Genomic DNA, 11,643 nt, shown 5'->3' with positions numbered 1-11,643 from the left:
AACTCTGGGGACAATCAACATTTATAATAGTCCATTATGTATGTATGGAACCTGCAGGTCTGCATAGCAGGAGAATAAGTGTATTTCCTATCGAATAGCTAAATTGCAGCGATTCTTAAGTGTCTCAGGACATAACTGTAGGCACTTTAAGTCTTTTCCCTCTCAGCTCAGCTCTTCAAATGTATATGACTCTATAATTAATAGCCTTGAGAGAGTATACAACTGTCTTTTTTTGTAGGATGTTTAAAAGTTGCAAGGTATTTCAATCCCTCAAATTGAAAGTCTGCAATTAGACATTGGTCGAAATATAAAATTGATTATATTATATATCTGAAATTGCAGTTCGCATATATGTTGTGATAACTGTTGATGGAACTTTTTCTATCAAAGTTTGTTTTTCTCAACCTAAAACAAAACTATCAGGTGTACGGAGAATGAGTGAAGAAAGTAGACATATCACAGCTTGCTTTGCAGTCTGCAGAAACCATTATGGTGCCAATATAATCAATACAACAAACACTTACATTACAGTATTGATTGTGTTTGAATGCTACAGGAAAATGTTCTGATTGTATATGTTGTAACAGGTTGTTTGGGAGTTTTTCCTGATCCGATGTGAGGTTCTGGGACAGGGATGTATATGTGTACAGATTGTAAAGCACTCTGAGACACATTTCTAATTTGTGAAAATGGGCTATACAAATAAACTGAATTGAATTGAATTGAAATAACGCTATGAAGCATTTTGTCCACATACAGAGAGAAAAAGCATTTTGTCCACCAGCTGGTTTTACTTGTGTGAGTCGACTATTGGACCACACACAGCTTGTTATAGACATTATATGACATGTTGCCCACAGATGAACGCTGTTCAACATGAAATGCATCTCAGTGCTTTGCTCCAAGGCACCTCTGCAGGATTTTGCCCTGTATGTCATTGTGGAAGTGGGATTTCTCTCCTTTAAAAAGACCACCTGTGGAAGTCAAACAACACCAGAATTGATCAAAATATAAATGAAGATGTGTCAGGATCTCACCCAATGCAAAATAAATCAATGGATATTTAACTATTTGATGCTTTGCCACGCTGTCAAATTTACAGAAAAAAAGCCCTTTCGGTGCCTCCCCCTATCTTTCATTTATTTATCCTCGTCTTTATTCTCCTTCGTTTGCCTCAGGCCACTCTGGTGCTTCCTCACGTAACCAAAGTATAAAGAACGGCAGTATGGTTGCATCAAGTTCAAATACAGGTTCATTTATTCATATTGTGGAAAGTGGGGGAGCAGCAGCATCTCGAAAATCCATATAACTGTCTCTGAATATTAAAGAATTACAACTAAGGAGAAGAGTCAGTGTGGACTCAAAACCGCTGAGCGTGTAGTTCAGGTGCAGAGACAACGCTATATTTTGTAAGGCTGATTGTTTTCTTTGTATATCCTGTGGTTTGTAATAACTCATTTTATTTGTTCTCCTCTACCACATTGTTTCAGTTGCTTTGAACATTAGGTTTAAGAGTACAATTTGAACCATCTAATATTGCAAATGAAAATAGCCTCTAAAGGAGGAGAGTCTAACTCGTTGTCTGTTTGCCAGCGAATTGGATCGATGACGGATTCATTAATTGTGAGTGCCCATTGGATTACATTAGTAGAATAATCAAAACTCATTTGCCAAGATGTAATTTATGTCAGATTTCCCATCCCGAGTAAAAGACAGGCTTTAAAGACATTGATTTGTCCATGTATTAGAGATGTATTGTGGACGACATCACGAAAACTTCATCCTGCATTCAAACTGTCCCAAGAGTTGAATTGTTTTGTTAACTGCATGGCAATTTATCCTCTCTAATGAAGTGTTGAGTGATTATTGGATGGCCCCTACTAAATAAACTAGTCTATTATAACAATAAGTCAATGTATTTGCACAAGTGCTCCCGCTCACAGCCGATGCTAATCATTAAATATGTAAACTACCGTTCAAAAGTTTGGGGTCACCCACCCAGACAATTTCGTGTTTAACATGAAAACTCACTTTTATTTATCAAGTGATTTGCAAAATGAATAGAAAATATAGTCAAGACATTGACAAGGTTAGAAATAATGATTTTTATTTGAAATATTAATTTTGCTCTTCAAACGTCAAGCTCAAAGGAAGGCTAGTTTTATAGCTTCTCTAACCAGCATAACTGTTTTCAGCTGTGCTAACTTAAAAAGGGTTTTCTAACCCTCCGTTAGTCTTCTAAGGCGATAACACAATGTACCATAAGAACACTGGAGACAGGCCTCCACACACCTATGGAGATATTTCATTAGAAACCAGATATTTCCACCTAGAATAGTCATTTACCACATTAACAATGTATAGAGTGTATTTCTGATTCATTTAATGTTATCTTCATTGGATAAAATAGTGCTTTACTTTGACAAATAAGGACATTTATTCGTGACCCCAAACTTTTGAACGGTAGTGTATTTGTTTCACGCTAGGCTTTATAATAGGCTTCTGTATGTTGCACATATGAAAAATTGACAAATAAAACTGACTTTGACTTGACTTTGACTTTGACTAATGTGAAATCTTTGTTCACATTTAAAATCTACAACGCTGTTTGACCGACTTGGTAAAGCAACAAAATAATTGCATGATACCAATCAGGTCTATATTAAATGTCAACTTGCAGCATCACCTCTCGGTGAAAGCGTATTCATTATTTAACGTAAATAACCATACGATGACAGAGTGTTATCGCTGTAGGACGCGATAGATCGCTGATCATTAAAGCCTCCGTGGAGGCTATAGGAAGTCATCAGTTGTTACGTTTCCAGTGACGGTAGCTAATGTGGTATTTCCTGCATATGATATGTCCTACTTAAACAAATGAAAAATCTATCCAGAGTCGGTAACAGGAAGAGGCTCACGCGCTGCTCATTCCAGGATCCTTTATTACCCTGCGAAATCTCTCTCTCAGCATTATTCATCTCCAGCTCTTTACGGTGATCATTCACTTGATGCGTCCCCTAAGATCACTGAAGCCTTCGCAGCACCTGAACACATGCAGGATGAGATTTATTCGGGGCTAATCAATATTATTGTTCTCTGTATATCACAAGATCAACACTAACCAATTACCCGGGTCCCGAGACTATCTCTGCCCCTCTGACAGGATGCTGTAACTCAATTCATGTGAAAAGGATTCATTTCATGTTGCGGCCCAGCCAGTCATTTATGTTGGTCTTATAAATTACAGGTATATTCATATAGATCATTAAATGGTTTCACGAGATAAGTACGGATCACAATTTGTATTTTTTCAAGAATCCAACCTGTAAACTTGAAAGCTATCGGTTAATATCGCGTTGTTTCGCAACTAAAATATAATCCATGTTCATCCTTGTTTATTATAATTACGTTACATTTCCATGACAAGATTTCCTGACATAGATAAGAACAAAAAACAACGTATTATCCACGCTAACCCCATCCACTGTACGCTCACAATATTCCCAACGCCCACATTATGTCTGAATACACCTTCAGGCATGGCAACACATGTGAATGGCACGGATGTGGAGTGGAAGCAGTGTATTTGTATACAGACATTCACATTTTCGCCAAATCTCCAGATTTGCCAACACAGGGAGGAGCATATGGATCGATAATATGTTTGTTCGTTCATTTACTCAAACATTTGGCAAATCCAAAATATGGTAATACAAGATGGGTGATGGATGAATTGGGTGCGTTTGCAACCGTATGAAGGTGGAGTTTTGTGAGAACTGTGTATCCATTCAAAGTGGGAACTTTTGTATCCTTGTGGATGTTCTGACATCTTGAGAAATCTGGTCACCCTTAACCCTCCTGTTACCTTCACATTTACTAACATATTTTACCCTCGGGTTCAATTTGACCCCAGCAATTAAAACCTCCAGAAAATTATTAGAATTAATATTGTTTCCCAAGTTTAAGTGTGAGGTACTTTATGTTTGTTTGTTGACTACCTAAATAGCCCTTTAAATATATAAAAAAGTTGATATTTCTTATATGTTTGACACAGTGAAAAACAGCCTGGGGTCAAATTGACCCCAAAGAACACCGACATTAAACATTGAATGGGGTCAAATTGACCCAAAAGAACACCAACGTTAAACATTGAATGGGGTCAAATTGACCCTAAAGGTAACAGGAGGGTTAAAAGGCACCAGCACAGATAGACCCCTAGTGGGGCTCAAGCTCCTCCCCTTTTGCCCTGGATGAGAAAACTGCCCCTTTTTCTGGAGACAAATTGATCCCTCATTCATCAGTATTTAATAAAAAATACTTTCTCCGTCATCAATTCCCTACAAATGTATTTTGATATCTGACAGGGCATTTTTTTTAAATTAAATTTGTACATGAGTACCCGTTGCCAATCAGAACTCATGTACTGTCGTTGCCATGTAATAATTCATATGTATTCATAAGGAAAATGTAAGCTCGCCGTCTAATCCTGCCAAGAGGAAACGCAGGTCGAGGACTGCAGAATTAGTGTAATGCTGATTATGTTTCAACTCTGTCAGAATTTTTTTGGGCCGATGGGTGCCTTTTTTTTGGTTTGAGCACCTGCCCCCCAAAATGTCTGTGCAGGTGCCTGACCTTCAGAATCTGTTCTGACCAGCACGGATTTAAGGCAACTACACCTGCTGTTCTCAATGAAGAAGCAACATATAGAGCAGATAGCAGAGATTCATGGAGTTTGGATTGCCACTGGAAATCCACAGACCGTTGTTCAAGACTTTTCTCTAAAATACTGGACAGTTTTCCCTTTTTATATATGGCAGAATATTCTTTATTGTCTTATTTTATGTCTTTGTAACCGCCAAGAGACTTACTGATAGGTTTAATGTGTCTTTTGGGCCCTTAGGGACGCTTTTTTACTTGAAAATCAAAGCCTAGCTTTTGTGTTTTGTTTCTGCTACATCACAGATTTGTGGTTCTAGTATCTTCCTCTTTTAAGTAGATTTGGATAGTTGTTATTTACAGAACAAGCTTTTATGCAAATAACCTTTTCTCTTATAATCATCCTTACTGTGGAGGAATAGGAACAATGGCCATCTTTCAGCCCCAAGTGAAGTATTGAGAGACTACACTACCATCTAGTGGAACACAGACACCTGTACCAGCTTTGCTGACTGAATCACATATGATGTTACAACTTCGAGAATTTAAACGCGGTCTCATAGATTTCTCGGACATGCTCTCATAGGAAATGTTTTGGGGTTTGCAGTTTACTTCAAGTGTAATATTGAGCCATTTCAGACTTCCTTTATTATGAATTTTAAGTGTTCTTTGGTCCCCAAAAAGATATATTTGAGACTTCTTGTGAGAGACAAACAAACCCATAAAAGAAATGTGCAGAACCAATTCATGTGACTCACAGGACAGGTTGCTCAAAAAAAAAGGTATTTGCACACACACCCCTCCCCCCACTTCTTTCTTTGTTAATGTGAGACAGTCTTTCTTATTCCCTACCACCATGTGTCAATACATATGTATCTCTCTTTCTCACACACACACACACACACACACACACACACACACACACACACACACACACACACACACACACACACACACACACACACACACACACACACACACACACACACACACACACACACACACACACACACCTGTTCACAGCCCCATATATAAAGTTGTACATATTTCAGTTGGTATGGGAACCATCTCTATGCTGTGAAGTGCCCATCACTAAAGACTAAACAATGTTTCTTATCTTCTCACTTTCTTCCTAAATACACCTTTATTGGACATGCAACACTAATGTGAGGGTTTATTTCATGTCTCTCCTAATATAGGATTTCTAATAGACCAATAACATTTATATCTAGATGTTTCCAATGTACCTGAAATAATAGTTTGAACATGTATTTTTCATTAAAACGAGTGAGTTCTCCTGATTGAACTCTGATCTATGGAGGGGTGTATAACTCCATTCCACAAAAAAAATATTGAATTGTTAGTAATGGTGTTGGTGATGAGGTACAAACTATATTTCTTCGGATTATTTCGTTTCTGAGCATTTTTGGATGATTCAACATTCACCGGGTCCCATTGACGTGACATGAAACATGTGAAATGAATATCATTGCTGTACCGAAGGAACAAACTTAGGGTTTTACTACTGCTAGCACGACTTTGCCCGAAACAATGTATTAAAAACTATTTACTGCAAGGTTTACTTTGCAAACCGTGTGTAAAATGTACACATTTTTTTCTATTCAACATATTTCGATGAATACAAGCAGAGTAAAAGTTTGTTCTTACCTTGGCAACTTATGCTAATGAGCTTTTGCAGCCACCAACTGCCGTCCATTGAACTGTGTGGGGTTACCTATACGCTTTTGCAGGGACTACACAGTTGAGTCAACTAGGAAATCTGTGTTACTTCAACTCTTCCAACTGTAGTGACGAGTTGGCCACAGCTGAACTTGATATTTTAAGTACACCCAACACTTTAGTTCAACTAACTTAGGGAAATCAGTTGAATGAACTAAAACCTCAAATAAATGTTTCCAGTGCACAAACAATAGACCTAGCAGTAGCACCATATATATCTATATATTCATAAAAATATGTATAACTTAAGTCAAATAAAAAAATTATGCCACAATGGATTTGTTTTGTTATTTTTTGTTCCTGAATCTATATGTCATCACAGGGATATATTATTTATGTAGGAAAACAACTGTGAGCGATTTACCTTTTGGCTCATATCCAATGTATAATGGATCACAGACTGTGAGCCTCTTTCACAGTTTATTTGTTTGCACAACCCTCGTATTATTGACCTGTTCCTTGCTTGTTCTTTATTGGTGATGAGTGTCAATTATTATTAGGATTTAGCTTTTTTTTTCTTGGTTTGAAATATGCTTATAAACTGTCTAGTTGTGAAAGAATGTGGTCATCATCTCTCCAACTCCAGCCTTGCTTATCAAGTTGCAGATCAGAGTGTAAATAATAATGAGATTGGCAGAGAAAAGGAAGTCGAGATACCCGCTGGCTCCCAGAGGCCTAACTCTCTTCAGACCAATGGCTGAGGGGCTCTGAGATTGCTCCACCAACCCTTCAGACCCTCTCCCTATGGGGGAGTGAACACATCACATCAGACAGTCTCTCTCTCTCTCTCTCTCTTGACATATTTTTCTGGACACAATAAACTCAAGAACAATTAAAAATAGAAACTTTATATTTCCACAGGTTTCCCCTGGAGAACTGATGATCTGATTACATTTTAGGAGCACCTTGCTGCATTAATTTGCATATCAGAGATGCACATGCTGAAATACTTGGCGTTTAACTCACAGCTTCCCTCAGGCAAGAACCAGAGCAGTTTGGTTGTGATTAGAGAGGAAAGGTTACTTTGATTGGGCTAAAGTAATGGGGGAAAACAGACGGGCATCTGCTAGCTTTTAAGTGAAAATGAGTGTAACAAGTATTTTTTAGATTAATGTAATAATAATAATAATAATGTACACTTTATTGATCCCACAGGGGGGAACTTCTTCTCTGCATTTAATCCATCCTTAGTTATTACGGAGCAGTGGGCTGCAGTGAAGCTGGGGGTTTAGTGTCTTGATCAAGGACGAGTTTTTATCAGATTATTGTCAAATGCAATAATAAAAAAGTATAACAAATAAATAAATACATTTCTCCAAGTAATATAAGCATATTCTCAGATTAAACTTTATTGTACACACCGATTTGTAACTTGCTTGCAGCCCACACTGTCAGCAGTATTATAGAGCAAGCGTTTTATTTCCATTAAGAAAAGATATAAGAAACACATGACAATATAAAAAAGACAATATAAAAAGCCACACATGAATAGGATTTTGAAATGGATATTTTATTAGCCTGCGATACAACAACAACAAGAACAATGAACATTTCTACATAGAACAGCTTGTCACATTGTGGGAAATTGAACACAAGGACATTTACTGCATCTGTTTGGCTATTGCAATGTTGAGATCTTTATTTTTATTTTTTTTAGAAGTGTTGCTTGTCTATTATTTACAGCAAATTACCATATGTGACCAGTCGACATATGGGTGCACACGCCCAAAAGTGTTCACACAGCCAGCTGGCGTTTAGGAACGCAAACAGGCAAACATGATGAGTATATTGCTTGATGGGACTGCTACGCTCATTTTGCAATTACTCTTGTGTCAGCTGTTGGTGAAGTCCCTTCTTTCATTTCATGCTTTCATATGGCACAGAAGAGGATCCCTTCCTGTGCACAGGATGCATGCACCGCGTGTTTATTGTTATGGCCAGCAGCTGAGCGTGATGACACCAGCAGGGGGCAGTGTCGATCCACCACCTGGAGCGACGGAAAGAAGCGTCGCCTGCACGTCGTTTCAGAAGACACGTCTTAAAAATAGTGCTGAATGTTGGCACTGTGTCATCGTCTCAATTGCTCTGGGAGAATTTCGCCATCGTGCCGCGATCTCGCAAGCTGCATTTTCTTTCTCGTATTTGATGCATTTCCCCTCCCCTAGTTACAGTGAACTAAATTGACAGTCACCGTGTCAGAGCCAGTCATGTGGAATTGTGAATTCTTCTTTTTTCCTCCTATTTTTTTCTGTAAGCCTGGTGTTTACGGGTTTTCCTTTGAACTATTCACATATGCACACAGACAGCGCGTGGGCAGGGTCACAGTCCTGGAGGAACACCAGCACCACGCTTCATGATCCCAGAACAAGGGCTTTACGAGGTACTTCAGCTCTGTCCTCCTGTACGTGTTCATTTCAGATGGTCCACTTCCATGTGGCTCCTGCACCATAGCAACGCTGGGATTGATTTAACACTCCACAAACACCCTGCAGTGTCATCCCTATGGAGTGAGAGCCTCCGTCTTCACCGCAAGGCTTTGGATGGGGACCTCCAACGTCTCCTTATACCTCCCTGCAACGCTGCCTGGGATGTTTTGGCCTCCAGTAGGTTTTTAAGTGAGCAAGACATATTTAGGCTTGTTATAAACTTGCTCCGTTGTTGTAGAGCGATTATAACAAGCTGCTTGCGGTTGCTCCCATTTGGGATGCTTCCAAAGTGGTTACATAAGATGGTATTTTCTGAGGGTTGCATACGATTTTACAGGCATAGTGCAATCTTTAAAGAGTCCGTTCACATCATTTAATTGATATGCTGCATGTGTTATCACGCTGTGAGGCTACAGATTGGGTACAGTAATTACATGTGATGGTACACTAATTGTTTTTTTATGGAGGTTAAATAAAGCAGTCGAGGTTATACATATTAAACTTCCTGTCAGCTCATTGTACGATCATAAACATAATGTCCTTTTCATTTTGACATGCTTAATCATCCAATTTATTCAAAGCTGTATCCCAGTTTTTTGATTTTAGTGACAATACACTGGAGTAAATATGAGAGAATCATGTGACTATAAATAACGGATATATTATGTATCTTACAGTATTGTTTCAGCAGATGAAAATAAATAAAAGGATGATTAGGTTGTGTTTGGATAACTAATTAAAATGTATTTTAAGAGAGATTAACTTATTTCCAAAACCCTAAAATGTTCATAAGACATGGATACATTTTCTTCCTTTGTACCTTTTGCCCTGACAAGAGCAATTTAATCGAAATGCACTTTCCAGCACCTTTAGACGACACATCGGATCCTCGTGGGATTACAATGCACTTCAAATCCTGATTAAATAACATATTGTGTCTCTTCTGTGCCAGCATCTTAGATATTGTTCTTGGTTTTCACGGTTTTCCTTCACCATCGTATGGTCCTCCGTTTACCCGCTTGGTATTCCCCCCCACACTTCCAATTATCCTTGACGTGATAACACACTGTAATGTGACACACAAGGGCAAGCAGCTACTCTGTCTAACAGATCTCGGACCCACACTTCCCTCTGCATGCTGGGAAAGAAAGCGTCTTGAAAGTCTCACTTGTCGTTATTTCCAGACGACACACAACTGAGATAATCATTATGCAAAATGACACAGACTAACTACTTCTCCAGTTAATAATCACAAACTGTTTGATGTCATTTAACGGCAGAAAAAAGAAGCGAACCCTTCCACCTGCGTACAAACTACACTCATACAGCATTTTAATCAGGGAGAGACCAGTCGGATGAAGAAGAAATGAAAATGTTTCTTGCAAACAGATGATATGAAATGATGAAATCTCAGAGTCTTTGGCGCTTGGACTCTACGGGGAGATTTGTAATTGAGGGCCAGCTGCCCCCGATCAGCAACCAGATAGATCCCCATGTGGCTGATGAGCTGAAGCCGATGGATCCGTGAAGACTGGGTGGAGATGGGGGGGGGGGGGGGTGGAGGGGTGCGTCACAGCAACGTGAATCAACTGAAGGTTGAAAAACAGCCATATTTAAATGAGGCATGGCAGCGAGACGATAGGCTAGCCGTGTCGTCGTGCACCTGTGCTTATTGGATAGAGTGGACCAGCTGATCTGCACACCTGGTGTCATGTTTGACCGCACAGAACGAGGACAGTGAGTAAACAATGAGGGAAATGATTAGAAGACCTTGTGAGGAATAAATAGCTGGCTCGAGGGGTATAGGGTCTTCCTGGCTGAACTTGCGCTATAGCTCCATTTCCCACAATTCAATTCAGTTCAGTTTATTATACACTACCGTTCAAAAGTTTGGGGTCACGAAGAAATGTCCTTATTTGTCAAAGTAAAGCACTATTTTATCCAATGAAGATAACATTAAATTAATCAGAAATACACTCTATACATTGTTAATGTGGTAAATGAATATTCTAGGTGGAAATGTCTGGTTTTTAATGAAATATCTCCATAGGTGTGTGGAGGCCTGTCTCCAGTGTTCTTATGGTACATTGTGTTATCGCCTTAGAAGACTAACGGAGGGTTAGAAAACCCTTGAAAACCCTTTTTAAGTTAGCACAGCTGAAAACAGTTATGCTGGTTTGAGAAGCTATACAACTGGCCTTCCTTTGAGCTTGATGTTTGAAGAACAAAATTAATATTTCAAATAAAAATCATTATTTCTAACCTTGTCAATGTCTTGACTGTATTTTCTATTTATTTAGCAAATCACTTGATAAATAAAAGTGTGAGTTTTCATGTTAAACACGAAATTGTCTGGGTGGGTGACCCCAAACTTTTGAACGGTAGTGTATATAGCACAATATCACAAATTACGAATTTGTCTCAGTTGGCTTTACAATCTGTACACACACGACATCCCTCACATCGGATCGGGAAAAACTCCAGAGAAATAGGAAAAAAACATTCACAGGGAAAAAGGGGAGAGCAACAGAGGAGGATCCCTCTCCCCGGAGGTCATGTGGACAGATGAGCAGCGTTCTGTGGGACGATGTTGGGTGGTCCTCTTATTTACACTATAAATAAGAAAATGTTGTCCATGTTTAAGTTGAATGCATCAATCTGGTGCGAATAAGAGCACGTTGCTCTTATAAGCGCACTGCATTGAGTCCACTCAGGTCGTGTACTTAAGTACATTTTTGAGTTACTCCTACATTACTTAAGTATTTCCATTTCATGCAATTTTATACTTCTATTGGGAACTTTATACATCTCAGAGGAAACT

Source organism: Pseudoliparis swirei, chromosome 13, assembly GCF_029220125.1.
Source record: "Pseudoliparis swirei isolate HS2019 ecotype Mariana Trench chromosome 13, NWPU_hadal_v1, whole genome shotgun sequence".
Taxonomy (NCBI): domain Eukaryota; kingdom Metazoa; phylum Chordata; class Actinopteri; order Perciformes; family Liparidae; genus Pseudoliparis; species Pseudoliparis swirei.
The sequence above is the reverse complement of the archived record's forward strand: the minus strand, read 5'-3'. Positions refer to the sequence as shown.